The sequence below is a fragment of the Sus scrofa genome, chromosome 17 (genome assembly GCF_054392235.1).
Source record: "Sus scrofa isolate SSC_HxYL_T2T_F1_AM1 chromosome 17, Sscrofa_HxYL_maternal_Yorkshire_Landrace_v2.0, whole genome shotgun sequence".
NCBI classification, from domain to species: Eukaryota; Metazoa; Chordata; class Mammalia; order Artiodactyla; family Suidae; genus Sus; species Sus scrofa.
This window is the reverse complement of record NC_139399.1, coordinates 61,291,890-61,309,375: the sequence shown is the minus strand read 5'-3', so window position 1 is coordinate 61,309,375 and position 17,486 is coordinate 61,291,890. Positions and strand designations below refer to the sequence as shown.

The window sequence follows — 17,486 nt, the reverse complement described above, 5'->3', positions numbered from 1 at the left end:
TGAGACAGAGATTAGCATGCAAGGATTTTATTAGGAAGTGCTCTTAGGATCAACATTCTTGAGGGAAGAGGAGGGAAGGAGGACTGGACAGAGGAAGAAGTTGAGTTGCAATGAGGGCTCAACATAGGACATGTGGCACTGCGGTAGCAAGAAAGCTGCCACAACCCCAGCCATCACAACCTCAGGCAAAGGCAGGACACTGGAGGTAGAAAACACAGAAGGGACAGAGGCCTTCTCCTCAAGTGGCTCTTTCCCAAATCCCAGGGGGGTTTTGTCCAGAAGCTCCTAGAAAAAAATCTTAAATTTCATTAGCCAGAACTGAATCACATGACTATTAGCTAAAAGGAATACTGGCAAAGTGAGTTTCTGGCAAAGAAGAGAGAGTCAGCTTGTGGTATATATATACATTCAGCCATTATATATATATATATATGTATGTGTGTATATATATATATATATGTATGTATGTGTGTGTGTATATATATATGTATGTATGTGTATATATATATGTGTGTATGTGTGTATATATATGTGTGTATGTGTGTGTGTATATATATATATATATATGTATGTATGTATGTATATTCAGCCATTAAAAAAGAACAAAATAATGCCATTTGCAGAAACATGGATACAAGCAGAGATTCTCAAACCAAGTGAAGTAAGTCAGACAAAGAAAGAAAAATACCATAAGAGATCACTTATATGTAGAATCTAAAGTAAGGCACAAATAAACCTATCTACAAAACAGAAAGACTCACAAACATAGAGAACAAACTTGCAGTTGCCAAAGGGGAGGGGAGGGAATGGGGTGGACTGGGATTTGGGGGTTAGTAGATGCGAACTATTATATTTAGAACAAGTACGCAATGAGGTCCTACTGCTCAGCACAGGGAACTGTATCCAGTCTCTTGGAATAGACCACAATGGAAGATAATATGAGAAAAAAACGTATATATGTATGGATGACTGGGTCGCTGTAGTGAAATGGACTCAACACTATAAATCAGCTATATCCTAATACAAAATTAATTTAATTAATTTTAAAAAAAGAAGAAGAGAGAGGCAGCCATGTTTGGGTTAGATGCACTGTCGAGATGACAAAACACCCACAGAGCCCACCCCAATACTACTTACAGCCTTGTAGAGCTCAGTGCTAAGCACTGAGCTAAGACTTTTTACATTAAGCATCTGGTCTGAGACTCACAATGACCCTAATAGGTGAGTTCATTGTGTCCACGTCACAGATGAGGAAGCTGAAGTTCAGAGCAGTTCCAACTGAGCTGCAACTCAAACTCAAGCCTGCTGATCCCAGAGTCTGTGTTCATAGTTGCTTCCCTGTATTGCTTCCCAACATGCGACCACACATGTAGTTATAGCAAATAAGAGGACAAGGGACAAACCCAAAGGATGTGAGGGAAGAGGAAAACGTCATGGAAGTCTGGGACCTGGGCTGGACCACATGCGGCAAAGAAGAGCAAGCAGAAAGCACTGCTTCCTCTCTCAAGCTGCTTATGGATGCAAAGGGGAACACCAAACTGAAATTCAATGTTTGAGCCAAACTATCCGGTGCCTGGCTACCCAGTGTGTGGTCCACGAGTCAGCAGCGTGAGTCTGGGAGCTTGTGAGAAATGCAAACCCAGCCCAGACCTGCTGAGTCAGAATCTGCATTCAGCAGGGTCTCCGGGTGAGCTGCATGCACTTAAAAGTTTGAGAAGCACTATTCTTGAGGCTTCCTTGAGCTCAGTCTGGGGAGGACACAGAACAAGCTTCGAATGCAGACTTTGAAACTAATTCTCTCTGCAAAATCGACCGTGCATAATAGTAGTAAGCCAGGCACCATGTTTATATGGTGATCTCGGTCACCATGGGCCGTCAACAGAGCTATGGGTTAACCACTATTAGTGTGGACAGAGGAGGAAATTCATCTAATTGAGCAGCTTGAACTCATTTTACACAACAAACAACATGGAAAAAACTAAGATATAGAACCTTCACCGTTTGATTCTGGAAGTTTCATTCTTCTGCACCACACAACATCCCCTGATGACAGATGGTTTGAGGAAGGCATGAGATCATCTTTGTGAAAGACTTAATACAGTGCCTGGTATTTAACATACATGAATAATGAAGAGAAATAATCTGACTCACTTTAATGAGATTGGAGCCGGTGAACTCTCCATCACCTAAAAGTGGCTATCTGTTGAAAACTTCGAATGCCAGCTTCTACCAACACCCAGAATACATCTCCACAAGTTTCCTCTCCCATCCGTCCATGTTTTATCAAATGAAAATAAATTTTCCTACTAGCCTAAAACAAAATGTAATTAGAAAGGTGAATCTGTAGCCCTGAGTCAAATATGGACCTCCAAAGCTCACATAAATGATTTTGGGTTTTCCACTGTTTTGAATTATCCATGCCACTGCTCTCCTTATTGGCACTGATAACAGAGTGTTAACTACATTACATGCAATTAAATTCAAAATATTTGTGCAGCAATTATATGGATTCATCAAACCTAATGGTGCAGTCACAGTTTCGTGTGTACTCATCAGTACTGCTCAGGGAAAAAAAAAATTGGCATATAGAAACATATTCCCATAAGCTGATAATTATAAAACAAACATTGTGTCTGATGTCCTTCCATTAGCTGGTATCTACCAATAGTAAACAAATTAGAAGTTTCTCACAATATTGATCCTATTGCTATCAGTATTCTTACACATTCTTCATCAGGGTTCAGATACATCAAGAAGTTATTTGTACAGCCACCAATGGGTAACCCATACTTGTGTTCACTCTTTTATGTATGAGATTATTTATTTTCTTTCTTCTTTTAAAGTCTTCTCACCCTCTCGTCTTTGGTTAGCCAGCCCTCTACTCTTGGCCCATCTCCAAGTTGACCAGGATCCAAGGTGGACATTTTCTGCACACACCGACAACTTCCGACTTCAAGCATCCATGACTCTTTGTCTCCTGGGGAGCTTGCTCTGAGGCCAGGAGGACTTCTCATCCAGAGAAGAATGGGAGTTGGAGGAATCATACTCCAGCTTTCCCACCTCTTTGTGGGTCAGTTCTTTTTTTTTTAAGTTTTATTGAAGCTTAGTTAATTTACAAAATTGTGATGATTGCTACTATACAACAAAGTATATCCATTCTCTCTCAGATTCTTTTCCTACATAGATTATCACAGGATACCAGGTAGAGTTCTCTGTGCTATACAGCAGTCCCCACTGGCCATTCCATATATCTCAGTGTGCATATGCCAATCCCAAACCCCCAGTTCATCCCTCCCACCCACCCCCTTATGGTTACCAATGTCCCCATTGGTAACCATAAGTTTTTCAACGTCTGTGAGTCTGTTTCTATTCTGCAAATAAGTTCATTTGCATCCTTTTCTTTTAGATTCCACATATAGGTGATATCATATAATGTTTGTCTTTCGCTGTCTAACTAACTTCACTTAGTACAATAGTTTCTAGGTCCATCCATGTTGCTGCAAACGGCATTATTTCACTCTTTTTTATGGCTGAGCAATATTCCATTGTATGTGTGCATCACATCTCCTTTATCTACTCCTCTGTCAATGGACATTTAGGTTGCTTCCATGCTTGGCTATCGTAAATAGTGCTGCAGGGAACATCGGGCTGCATGTATATTTGTGAATTATGGTTTTCTCTGGATAGATGTACAGGTGTGGGACTGCTGGGTCACGTGGTAGTTCTATTTTTAGTTTTTGTGAGGAACCTCCATACTGTTTTCCACAGTGGCTGCACCAACGTACCTTCTGGTGGGTCAGTTCTGAAGCTTGTCCTACACAGTTGCTCAGCGGGTCCTCAGCAGGATGGAGCCCCAGATGCCCCCATGAAAAGCCACTGGCTGATGCACCTTTTACTGACTTTCCCCCCTTCGTTGTCTCATTTTCCCCATAACTTTCCTTGTGTTTCCTTAAATCATCTTCCAAATACACTCCCTGAACCCAATCTCTTGGAAACGGGTCCGCTTTGGGAAGAAACCCAGTCAATACACCCTCTCCTGTTTAAGGACTTGGCGCTCCTAAGAAACACGGTGGAGGTCAGAGACAAAGTCCCACAGCAGAAGCTATGGTCTCACTTTCCTGGAGCCCTCTGTCGTGAGGGTATACAACCTAGGCTCCGACAAGCAAGTGAGCCTTCAGGAGTTTATGACACAAAGAAGCAGCGCTTGTGCATCATCTGTTCTAGCAAAGGGGTATCAGCAGTGGCCGCGCTACATCTGGTTTCCAGAAAGGGCAGTTGCAGTGATTCCGGCTGGTGAGAGTCTCTCTGGTGCAGAGCGCAGCGTCTGGGCCCAGCAGTATCCTCAGGATACCAGTGCCTCCCACAGATGTACTTTGGCCCTTTTCCTGGCTTCTCTGGTCCTCTGGCCTCTGCACATCCTCTAATAAATTCCTTTTCTGTTTCAATAAGCCAGAGTTCATTTCCTGTGGCTTGAAACTGAAGAGACCCGCTGATACGATTATGTGTTCCTTATGTATAAAAATAACAAGGATATTCATTATGACATTGTCTGTCAGAGGCAAATATGGGAGACCACCTAAGTATCCATCAGGAGGAGACTGACCAGTTAGGAAGTATCAAGTCAATGGCTAAAAACTAACAAGGCAGCTCTGAATGTATGTATGTGGCATTATCCCAAGGTGAAGCAAAAAAATCAGAACCATGTACGTGGTTTGCTACCCTTTCTGCTTTCAACATAAAAACATATAAATAGATATATGTATATACGTATATGTGTGTACGTTTAGTCTATTATATAATAGAGAGAGAGGGAGATATAGATGGATACTAGATAGATAGATAAATAGACAGATAGGCTGTCGATACACCTGCACAAGTACTGAAAGCCTCTAGAGGGATCTGGTAACAGGATCTACATCTTGGAGGAGAACAACGATCCTGAAAATCAAGGATGGGCCCAAGTCTTGCATTTCCCTGTATATCTGTTAAATCTTTTGAGTTCATGCCTATAAATATTTTTCATTTATGTAAAATAAATAAAGTGTAAACTCAAATGTATAAATGAACTCAACAACATCAAGAAGAAAAAGGCAGATTCCCAACTCTGACACACCTGGTCTAAGGTGAGACCAAAGATCCCACATCTGTAGCATGTAGCTCCGGAGGGTGTGATTCCAGGTGGTTCTAAAACCCTGGCCTACACTGTCAGGGATCTGGAGTGGCTTGTGCATATGCTATTCTGTATTGTCTGCATTGAGCCCAAATTACTATTGTGTTTTTTTAAGTCACTATTTCTTTAAAAAAAAAAAAAAAGAGTTCATGCCAGGAAGACGTGCATGCACTGGAGCCCCAAGATTTCACCAGGTGTGAAAGGGCGGCATCAATATATTGACAAACCAGCAGAGTTTCCTAGGCCCATACCCAGCTGCCCAAGGGCAAGCGTTCTGATTTTTTTACTACCTTCCCCATCCTTCCTGCTTTTTATGTCCACCTCAGCACCTGCACACACACTGGCACACACATGCACACCTGTACACTACTCTTAGCTCTCATAAACCTTCAAATTCTTGGAGGGTTCTCCACCAGAATATATTTTGAACATGAGGACAAAGGTCACTCTTTGAAAGCTGAACGGTCGCTTTCTCATTGCATATTAGTGTGGTTGCTTTTCTCAGCTAAAAGGCTTCCTGGCCCATCCCAACTTTTGTCTCTTACTTACTTTTTTACTTTCTATCTCTGGGCATCACGCCAGACATGTAAAGAGGTGACCCACTTTATCAATCTATTATAATCTTTTAAAACCTCTGCCATTTCAAACCAATTTATTTTTATACGGCATCTTCCATAAAAATTATCTCAAAATACTTTGTTTGAGAAGAAGTAAAATTATGATGAAACGGTTTAAGCATTTTAAAAATTCTTGGTTGTGAGGATCAAGAGTTAAGCACATTTCAATAATTTCCTGTAAATTCACAGCCCTTAATGTAAGAGTTTTATCATTCTTAGCAATTCCTGTTTTAGAGAACAGTGGCTGGCAAAAACTTAAACTCAGGTATAGGTTATTCGGAGTGAGAAATGTGTAAGAGCTGAAATCTGAACTCGGGGAAACACCGTTGTACTCGATTCAGACCTGCGGCCATTTGCTTAAGCCCACATCCCCCACCGCCACCCCAGCTCCCAGGCCCCCACTGCCCTCGCTGCCCTCGTTAACTCCCCTCGCCTTCTCTCAGTGGCATTTGGGTCAAGCCCTTTTTTGCGGCTCTTCCCTGCTCTGGCATCGCTGACTCCAAACTCAACAAGTTCTCCTAACATTCTGGCCATTCCTATTCCCTCATTTTTTCTGGAATCTCCCACCTGTCCCTTGGTTTTCCCCCCAAACTGTTTTAAGGAACGTGGAGGGGGATCTAAATTTACACCAAAGCTGTTTCTGATCCCCTGATCTCTCCTTTTCTCACTTGCATCTTTAGTTCTGCTCAAAACCTACTCCGCCATCTGTGATCTATGGGTTTTAAGAGGGGTTTACCCCCAGGCCCAGGTTACAGAGGTGGACACAAGACCCTGGCTGACCCAGTCCAAGCTTTCCACTCCCCTGGCCTGACTGGTCCACAGAGGAGTCACATGTGGCAGTAGTTTATTTTGTATGGGATCCCAGGAATCACCAGCAGGGGCGTGGGGAAGATGAGACAGGCTTGTGATCAGTGTAGTTACCGTGTTGAGTACCTGAAGATCGGTTCTTCTCCGCCACTCTGGCATCCAGTGTAAAACAGACCCCAGAAAGGAGAGAAAGGTTTTGGCAAGGAGATGCAGGTCCTGGATGTTGGAGTTGGGGCCAATGTCTAATTAAGTGCTGAGGGCATAGGGGAGGGACCCTGAGAACACCTGTGACATCTTTTAAGACTTTGTGGCCACTGGCCACACTACCTCACCTGTCCCAAACACAACCCCTCTTTCACATTCATGGGTGAATTCTTACTAATGAGTCTTGGGAGAAAGTAGTGACACCTGCAACTATGAAGACTAAATCCCATTATGCACATTCCAAGTCCCTCCTGCAGCTAGGGGACAGGCACGTGACCTTCTCCAGCCAATCGAATGCACCCAAGCCAGATGCAAATAGTGACCTTTTGGCTCTCTGTGGCAGGAACCTATTCTAGCAAGGTTGTCTGGGTCACAGTCTATGTGCAACAAATGTTAGTTGTGAGGGTGACTAAAAAGGAATATTTCCAATTATTTTCTTATTCAAGTATCAGACCCCTCCCTTTAACAAAAATATATGCCTTCAACAATGTTATTTGATATTCAAAAGAAATTAAATATTATTATGGAAAATAAACCAAAAACAATGGAATAAAGCACTGCATGCAGAGCCCAGTCCCCCAACAGCATACAGATATGCCTACCTTCAGACATGTTCCCCAATGAAAAAACGAAAGGATCTGAAAGATGGTTCATTACACTGACTACAGTATCTCATTGAGCCTCCCCAGGTCCTAGATTCCGCTGGCTGTTGGGGACAATGAGATAAAAGACAAATTCCCTGCCTTTCAAAAGAACACAGTCGAGGTGGGGAGATGCGCTGGCAGACTAATAACCACCACAAGATTCCCAGAAAGCAGTGACAATGCCCCCCCGGGGGGGGGCACCGAATTGCTGGTTCCTCAGGCTGCAGCTTGAAGTTCACAGGAGGATTTCGCCAGAAGGAGAGAGGGCAGAAATGTATTCCAAGAAAAGAGACAGCATGAGAAAAGACCAGGAGATGATGTAAGAGGGTGTGAGAACTGTGGCTCTGCCCAGAGGGGAAAGGAATGAGAAAGTGTGCAGGCACCTCCAGGAGGCCCAACCATGGCAGATGCATCTCACCATGGCTTCCTTTCTCCAGAAATTAAAGGAAGAAAGAAAGGAAGGAGTTTCAGAGAAAAAGATCAAGGCTGGTGCTTACAGTCAGTCCTCTTTAGAACACACATTCTCCGATACAAAAGACCACCCCGGATCAACACGTGCGGGCACATTTCCGTGACTCACCATGTGAACAAAAAGGCAACTAATTAGATCCCATTCGTTAGGAAGCAGAGTAAAGTTGTGTGTATGTGTGTTTAAAGAAAGGGCCTTCCTAATAATTTATCTCTAAGGAAAACGAACCTATAAATATTCTTCAAACGAGTCCCTGTAACTATTCTATAGTTACTTTGCAAAGGGAAACCAGCACAATTAGAAACACCGAGGTAGAAACATCATGGTCCAGATGACTTCAACTTTCTATGAAAAGAAATACCGGAGTTCCCGTCGTGGCGCAGTGGTTAACAAATCCGACTAGCAACCATGAGGTTGCAGGTTCAGTCCCTGCCCTTGCTCAGTGGGTTAATGATCCGGCGTTGCCATGAGCTGTGGTGTAGGTTGCAGATGCGGCTCGGATGCCGCGTTGCTGTGGCTCTGGTGTAGGCCGTCGGCTACAGCTCCGATTCGACCCCTAGCCTGGGAACCTCCATATGCCGCGGGAGCGGCCCAAAGAAATAGCAAAAAGACAAAAAAAAAAAAAAGAAATACCTAAATGCCACCTGGAATCACACTTTATTCTAGTACCTATTTAAGTATTTGTTATTATTAAAGAGATTAGGTGACAACCATCATACTACAGATGTGTCCTCCTTGTATCATATCTGGAACATTGCTGGTTTCGTTCCTTCAAAATATATATGCAATTGTCTTCTTAAGTTTGACCTTTGTTCAGCTTCATCAGAAATTTCATTTTGGTCTTCACGGTAGTCATCGATATAAGAAATGCCAACTATTCATTTCTCTTTTCAATTCAAATTGAATCAACAAGCCTTATTGAATCCTGGTGACTAGTACAGCACTTAGTACAGAAAAACTAAATTTGCTTCCTGTCTTTTTGTATTTACTACTACTTTTTTAGCTACGAAATCTACTTGGGAGTCAAAAAAGGGAATTCAATTTCTTATGACTTAAAGTGGGTAACTCATAAATGGATGCTTTATTCTGAAAAGCCCAGTATTGTTCAGCCAACAGATCATACATATGATTTTGTTATTGAACACATTCTGTTTGAAATCTACTTAAGGATCAAAATTTTAGATGGGGTCCTAAGTTTAAAATCAAATTCACCCCAGATTATTCAAGCCAAAACATAAATAAATAGAAGCTGGAGGACCTACCTCCAACTAATTCCAAAATCAAGCTTCTTCTTCCATGTGTGTGAGGCAATTTGTCTGGATGAAAGTCCAACTTAAACTCCTGTGTAATTTTGGGTTTGTTTGCAAGTGGGAAACCCAGATGTTAAGGGACTAAGAGATTCCTTCGGGGGATGTGAAATGAATGATCCAGATGTCGAACACACAATCCATCTTATTTCTCCTCTAGGGACACAATGCTAGAAACCACCAGAAACGTGGATTCTCTTGGCTTGTTACAATGGGAAGAGGTAGAATGATGAAACATGGGGATTGGGTGGTCTAGAAACCCCAAGAAATAACTAATGACCTTAAGATGAGGATCTTTTGAATCGTCTCAGGTTGACTTTCATTTTCCTGCAAGGCAGCTTTAGACTCCTTTCTAAATTTGTGCTGGTCAGCCAAACACAAGGTGCAAACACAGTCAAGGGACAATATGCACAGACAGCACAAAAAGTGCAAATGGCCAGTGGTCCAAATTATCCTTAAAAGTGTGTCATTTCTCTACCTACATACTATCTACACCTGTATACCATCTCACAGCAAGCCCAGGGCAGACCATTTTTCCTACAGAACTGAAACAGACGGTTGCTTTCCTGGTCCACTACAGAACTCACTCACAACTAAAGTCCATGTTACAGGACCAGTATACCTCTTTAAAGGCTAGAACTGCAGCAGACAGGATGAGCTGCCCACTCTCTGAGAGAAACGCAGGAACAGAGACCAAACGAAGGAAAAGCAGCTTCTCATCTCCCATCTCGTACTGCTGGGAGCATTAAGCACTAAGCAGACCAGTGAGCATCTTTATTTAGATTGCTTTCCTCTTGTGCTCCTTTGCTTTGTATAATTTTAATTGATAGATGTTAAAAGCATATAGGAAGGTCTCCACTAGGCCTTCTCTAAGACAGCTGTGTGATTTAATGGCACACCAAATGTGCCAACAGCATAGGGTACATTCAAGGCCACAGTCAGCGGGTACACCCTGACAAGGCAAGGCCAGTTGTTCATTTCCAGCACATTCTCTCAGGATTGGTTGATGCCTCCAGTATTAGCAGTTTTAATATCACCACCATATACAATTCCCTAAATCCAAGGGTGCAAAAAATCAGACCACTGGCAGATTTCGCAGGACAAGGTGAGATAGGTTCCAGCCTCACCGGTGTACAATCTGTTGAAACCTAAAGAAGTCAGGACACTAAGAAGAAAAAGATTTTTCTCTGCCCTCTCTGACTATGAAGGTCATGGTCAGGTGGACTCTTTTTTTTTCCCAGCTCTCCCCACCCCCAAACAAGCCAACCTCGAAGGAGTCCTGCTGCTTGTCACACGGGGCCCCGGCAGGCCTTGTGATGTAGCCAGATGAAGAGCCCTACGGTGGGAGCCTCCGACTGTGGGGAGATGCTTGTCACATGCCTCTAATAGCCCCCACGTCAGGGAACTCACCGAGCAAGTGTCGGTGTTGAAGGCGGCAGATAACCCTCTCCTCCCGACGAGAGCACGAGCCTTCCTTTGGCAGCTGCACAAAGGCAGCTCGGGAGGAAAAAGCAAGATAGAAAGGAACTCAAAGGTGAAAGAAAAAGGCTGGAGTGAAATGAGGGAACAGAAAAAAGGTAGACTGTAGAAAAAATTTGCCAGACACCTCCCAACTGGCCACATCACATTTGGCAGGAAAACAATGGGGCCGTCAGCTTAATGGCTTCAGCCGTGAGGAGCACACGTCCCCCGCTCATTCTCCATGTTCCGAGGGGCAGATAGGTTCCTCCTTTCTCTGTGGTCATGCAGAGAGTATGCCGTTTCCGAATGTCACCTACCTCGGTTAGAGCAGGAAGGCACCAGGGGTGGTCTCCAGCCCGAATCTGAGCGGGGAGGAGGGGTCTCCATTATCATATTCAATGGGTTTCTGGTGGAACAGCCATCTTTTTCACTTGTTCTTGCTAATGAGAAATTATTAGCTGGCTTCCAGAGGGAGGGCGCACACACGTGACGCCTCTGCATCTGCCGTGCTGTCTGCATCCCGGGGCTTGTATTTATTTAGAAGTTAGGAACCCGCACTGGAAGGAATAAATACATTGAAACCACTCTAGTTAGTTTTTCTCCCCAATCACCAAAATCACCCTGGGTGCTCTCCTCCCTGCTAACGGGATGGGCCTGTGGGCAGCCTGCACTGCGGACTTTTTGACCCTCCCTTTCCATGTCAGGGTCCTAGGAAGCCATCCCGGGTGTTCGTGATCATACCATGCCATGGAGCCACATCCTGCCAGCGTTAAACTCCTGCCCCGTCTACAAGATGTGCTGGGCCGGCAGAGGGAGAGAGAGACAGAGGCTGAAGGAAGAAAACTGTGCAGGCTGATGAGCCTGAAAGGGTGTGAGAATGCGGTGCAAATCCGAGCTTCCCTCGGTCACTCATCACGACATCCTGCCCACAGAGGAGCATCTCACCTTGCTGATGTAGCGTAGATTCTGTGCCCCTAAAACACAGCTCTTTTCACCTGGAGTTCTAGCAAAGAAGCTGTGATCTGTACTAACTCTGAAAGAAAGCCTGGCTGGCTTGGACTTAACTGAAAGTTGCTGCATTTTTATGTTATTAGTTTGGGGATTTTCCGAGGGGAGTCTTGACTCTATGAAAATTTTCCCGTCAAGGATGACTTGAGAACCAAACTCATGTATAGGATGAGAGGTTTCCTGATGGCTGATGAGAATCTGAAACGTGACTGAAGGTGACTTCCATGGATACCGCTGCTGAAGCTGGGACCCAGGACCCGCCCTATATTGTCCTTGATCTGTGTCAGAGTGAAAAGGACACGTTGCATGAAAGCAAAAGTGATTTTAGAATTGTGCCAGTCCTTTATTTATGTTCGACTGCAAGAAATAACCCTTTAAATATTTTTCCTGTCTCTCCCACCACCTCAAGCAGCCCAGCTTCTCACCTCAAACCACTCTGAAACCATCTAGCAGCTCAACTCACCAAACGTCTATTCTTATCTTGCTCCTTTTCCCCCATTTATTCTCCATGACAAAGACCCAAATGACATAATACTCCCTTTAAAGGACAGAAATGGGGAAGAGATAGAAGTGAGCCAAGCCAGAGTCTTCTTTAGCAGGCAAGGAACGTGGAAAGGATGAGGAATATTTTATCATCAAAATCATTTTTATCCTGCCACACATTTTCAGACTCTTGAAAATATTATTTTAAACCCTGAGGACTTAAGCTACGATGGTGGGAATGCCACGTGGTAGGGGCACCTATGTGGTACATCTTCGATCTGCACAGTAAAAACTATGGAAGGGGTTCCTATTGTGGCTCAGTGGGTTGAGGATCTGGCATTATCTCTATGAGGATGCAGGTTCAATCCCTGGTCTCGCTCAGTGGTTTAAGGATCCAACGTTGCCACGAGCTGCAGCGGAGGTTACAGATGTGGTTCAGATATGGTGTTACAGTGGCTGTGGCAGAAGCCGGCAGCTGCAGCTCTGATTAGACCCTTGGCCCAGGAACTTCCATATGCCGCAGGTACAGCCATAAAAAGAAAGGAAAAAAGGAAAAGAAGTTACTGAATAGTCCATATCACTCACTGTGGTTAGTTGGTTAAGCTCCAGTTTGTCAGTTTGGCATTTGAGAACCTGGAATCTACCCCCAGCTGACTTCCTCCACCTTCTCTCTCCCTGTTCTTTCTGTGCAGCAAGCACGCCTGCAAAATTCATCTACTTACTGTTTCCCATACACACTCATGCTTTCCTAACATCAGCTTTTTGCCTGTGTTCCACTCAAATTCTCCCTCCCTCGTTCCCTCGTGTTGAAAATCTGCCCAGTCTTCAATATGCCACTTTTAACTCCTTGGCCCTTTCCCTCCTCCTATTTGATGGCACCAAATAGGAGACTGTGTTGTGTTTTGGGGGAGACTTATTTTACTAATATTGAATGAGCATGGCTCAGCCCCAGCACAGACCTAGACAACTTAAATGGGCATCTGTCGAATGGACAAATAATGTAAATGTAAACAGAGAAAACAAAATATGCATCTGTCAAAGACAACCAGGGAACATATTTATGTCATCACTATACCACACCTCTAAATCAAAGATTGCCAATATATAATATGCATGCTGTCTTGCATAACTCCTATACTCATAACAGACCTTAACAATCAATCACAACTCTCTGAACCCCAGCACATTATGCCTCTAAATCAGAGAGTAAATATGTACTATGTGCGCTGTCTCGTATACCCTCTATGCCCATGGCAGACATTACTAATCAATCATGAGTCTTTTTCTCCTTAAACCCTGGAACAACCTCAGCATCCCTCCAACACCAAGCTCCCAGAAGACACTACTAAACAATCTGTATTATCATGAGATGAAATTCATTGCCCTACAAGCTCTCCTTCTCCAGTCAGAAGTGCTTACGCCAATTATTTTATATATCACATTCCGTTCTCTTAATGCTTCTGGCTTCCAGACATGGTGATCCCAGCCTCAACCTCAAGACTTAGCACTAAAGATTATTCCCCACACAACAAGCTCAGCAAGGCACTGACCTCTGGTTCAACCCCATTGGAAGACCCAACCCCTAATTTGGCACTGTTCTTACCCCTGTTGTGGGCCCATCCCAGGAGCAAGAAATAGACACCTAAGGTGAGGAAGGGCAAATACATAGCATATCAACTGCAACTACCCTTTCCCATGCCCATGGCAAACTCTGATGGTTGAATAAGATACTCTCTCATATGAGGCCAGAAGCATCCTCAGAAGTTTTCTTAACACAGAACCCCAGACAATCATTAAAGACCCATCTCAGCTTGCATCTGGGATAAAATTTATCTGTCAGTCATGCCATATGAACCAATGGGGAGTCCAGTTTCAAAATTATATAACCCTACAGAGTGGATTTGTTATGAAGACCTCTCTTCGCTTCCCTCTTAATCCCTGGGACATTCTTAGAATGAAGCTAGAATCAAATGGACCACACAAGGTCCATTCCAAACCAGACTAAGGATTCAGCTGGACTCTGCTGCTCCAGCATCTGAGCAGTGGCTCACTCCCGTGGCCAGCCAAAATGAGGACCAGATTCTGAAGTCCTGGGCAGTAAATACCTTCTCAAATTCACTTCCTGCTTTACATTGAGGAAATCTTACAAAAATTACAACCTGTCATATTACATTACATCAAAGCATGATGTAACATTATAATTTTTAAAAGCATTCTTCTAATTTATAGTGTTGCATTATGCCACAGAAAGTTTGATTTTTCCCCTGAGCACCAATAAATTTTGACAGTGATGGTTTATCCTGAAACTTTGGCAGACTATAACACAAGGAAGGTTGGCCAAAATCAGGTCTTTCACTGCTACTGAAGAACTACTTATGAGTCACCAGGGCACTATTCTGTCTCCTGTCCTAAACTCAAAATGTATCGTCCTGTGCTGTCCAATATAGTAGCCGCTGACCAAAATCACAAGTGAAGACCTGACAGGTGACTTATGCAAACTGAGAAGCACCGCAAGTATAGAATACACATCAGATATTTAAGGCTTAGTACCCAAAATATGTGTAATATCCCATTAGTAACTGATATACTGATGACATGTTAATATTACATTTTGGATATATTAGGAAAATAAGTATATTATTAAAATTAATTTCACTTTGTTTTCTCTTTTAATATGGCCGCTTGGATGTTTTAAACTATGTTTGTGACTTACATTGTGTTTGTGCTGTTAGTTGTTACTACAGAACCCTCCACTGTCTACGTGAGCAGGAACACCAAACGGCTGAACATTTTAAGGAAAAGGAATTTTAAATCTCCTTTGTGGTTCAGACAAGAGACGTCAGGCAATCTGACTCCAAGGAGCAAAGCTGCAGATACTTTTATTTGTGCATCCGAAGTGCATTTACTGAACACCTAATATACACCAGGCATTTTTCGAAGCACTGAGGATAAGACAGAAGCGGTTAAAAAAAAAAAAATTGTCCCTTTCCTCATTGAACTCTCATCCTTGGGGACAGACAGACAGTAAATGCTTATTACAAAAAATGCTGTGAAATAACAAACTATGCAGATTAGGACGGAGAGTCTTGCTATCCTACAAGAGAGTCAGAGGAGACTCCTCTGAGGTGTAACAGATGAACCTTAATGCAGGGCAGGGTGAGCCAGGGGGATGCCTGGGGAAGAGCATTTCAAGCTGATACAACAGCAAGTACCAAATTCCCAAGGTCAGAGCTTGCTTGACACACCCAGCAAGCAGCAGAAGTCCTGCAGGGACAGAACAAATTGAGAGGAAAAGTTAGAGGTAGAAGCAGACATCAGAAGCGGGAGGGAGCTCCCGTCGTGGCTCAGCAGAAACAAATCCAACTAGGAAGCATGAGGTTGCCGGTTCAAACCCTGGCCTCGCTCAGTGGGTTAAGGATCCAGCATTGCCGTGAGCTGTGAGGTGGGTCACAGACAATGCTTGGATCTGGCATTGCTGTGGCTGTCGTGTAGGCTGGCAGCTGTTGCTCCAATTAGACCCCTATCCTGGGAACCTCCATATGCCATGGGTGCGGCCCTAAACACACACGCACACACACACACAACAAAGGAGGAAATGGGCATGTTTTCATCATGTACAGCAGGGGCCGCAAACTAGGATGGGCCAGCTGCGGCAGCCTGTTTTTGTAAATAAAGTTTTATTGGAACACAGCCATGCCCATTCATTTATGTACTGTCCATGGCTGCTTTCAAATGGCAGAGCCAAGTAGTAGCAACACAGGGAGTATGGCCGAGAAGTCAGGTATTGGCAGACTAATTTCTGTAAGTTTTAATCAAACCAAGTCCTCAAATTTCCAGGGTTGGGTCTCTCATCTTCAAGACAGAAAAGTGGGAATGTATGGGAATTTTTTTTGGAGAGGGTCGGGTTTCTCTCATTAGTCATTTCTAGGTAAGGGCTGGACAGGTCAAATCCAGCCCCCATCTGTACTTACATGGACCAAGAGCTAAGAATGGTTTTTACACTTTGTTAAGAGTGGGAAAAATAATAATAATAAAAAAAGACTATTTTATTTTATGAAGTACACGAAATTCACATTTTGCTGTCCATAAGTGAGGTTTAACTGGAACACTGTCATGCCCATTTGTTTTCAAATTGTCCACGGCTGCTTGAAAACTACAATGGCCGAGTTGGGAAGTAGAAACAGAGACCACAACGTAGCCCCTACAGAAGAAAACGTTTGCCCTCCAGAGAAGAGACTGTCCGGAGAAGGCAGGAAAAGGCGACATGTGGACTCTGGCCTCTACCCTCAGTTTTGAGACCTGACCAGACACGGGATTAAGGAGGACTCATAAAAGGCAAGGAGTGTCCTGTTTGTTGCCTGGACACTCCTGGGACAGCCCGGCCGTCCGCGATCTTCTGTGGACAAAGTTCCCGTCTAGGACTCACACTGACTGGTTCTGCACATTCATCCCAGAGCTGTTCTCCGGAGCTAAGAGATGCCTCTCCCAATCCACCAGGCCTGGATCACAGGTCTGTCTGTCCCGACGCTGGCCCCCTCCCACTCTCCCCTCCCCTTTCTCTCATTTCCCACCCTCCCTCCGCCACCCCCACCCCTCCAGCCAAATAAGCAAATTCTCTTTGTCTCATGCAGAGAACTTTTGCCCTTTGAACCTCGTTTCTCAACAACTTTAAGATTTTCAGGGTCTCAACTTCTGTCCCAAGGTCATCTCAAATTACTTTCCCAAAGACTATTTTCATGTCTTAGGGAATTTCTAGTGCTACCTGCCAGGAAAATTTTTCACCTTGTTCCATTATTTAAGTCCTGATAATTTTAACCCAAATCTTCTGTGTAAATGGGCAAATAGTCCAAACCATTATATTTTGTCTAATCATTTTAAATGCTCCCATCATGCAGACAAAATTTCAAAATATGAGAAGAGCTACATGAAAGATAGCCCAAAAGTTATATAATTAAAATTCCACTTTCTCAGACTTAAAAAGGGAGGGGTAGATAAGCAATGCTTTTGGACACATAAAATCTTAGTTCTGCATAAATGAAAGTTCTAGAACATTGAAAAATAACATGCACAGTGATCCTGATAAATACTAATAAAGTTGCCAACATGTATTCAACACTTGGAGATTCCAGACACCCTGAAAGGTTCTTTAACACACTATTATATGTAAAGCCCTCATTTAATTAAAACTAAAGAGTACAATTATTCCCATTTTGCAGATGCAGAAACTACAATTGAGAGAAGGGAAGTGGCTTTGCTCAAAATCACGGAGCCAGGGAACAGTGGAGCTGGGACTGAAACCCCCTTTGGTCTAACTCC

General features: G+C 43.6%; 1 protein-coding gene across 9 annotated transcripts in view; it reads right to left on the bottom strand.

The window, feature by feature from the left end:
- TSHZ2 (teashirt zinc finger homeobox 2) overlaps positions 1-17,486 on the bottom strand; it is a 1,034,366-nt gene that overhangs the window by 984,495 nt on the left and 32,385 nt on the right. For 2 of the 9 annotated variants that reach the window (XM_085002582.1, XM_085002585.1), the window contains exon 2: positions 10,997-11,236. The exons of 5 other annotated variants lie outside the window; for them this stretch is intronic. The gene's annotated coding sequence lies outside the window, so the exon portion shown is untranslated. Of the gene's footprint in view, positions 1-10,996; positions 11,237-17,486 lie in introns of those variants that run through there. 2 more of the 9 variants (XM_085002586.1, XM_085002583.1) reach the window with 2 other exon arrangements.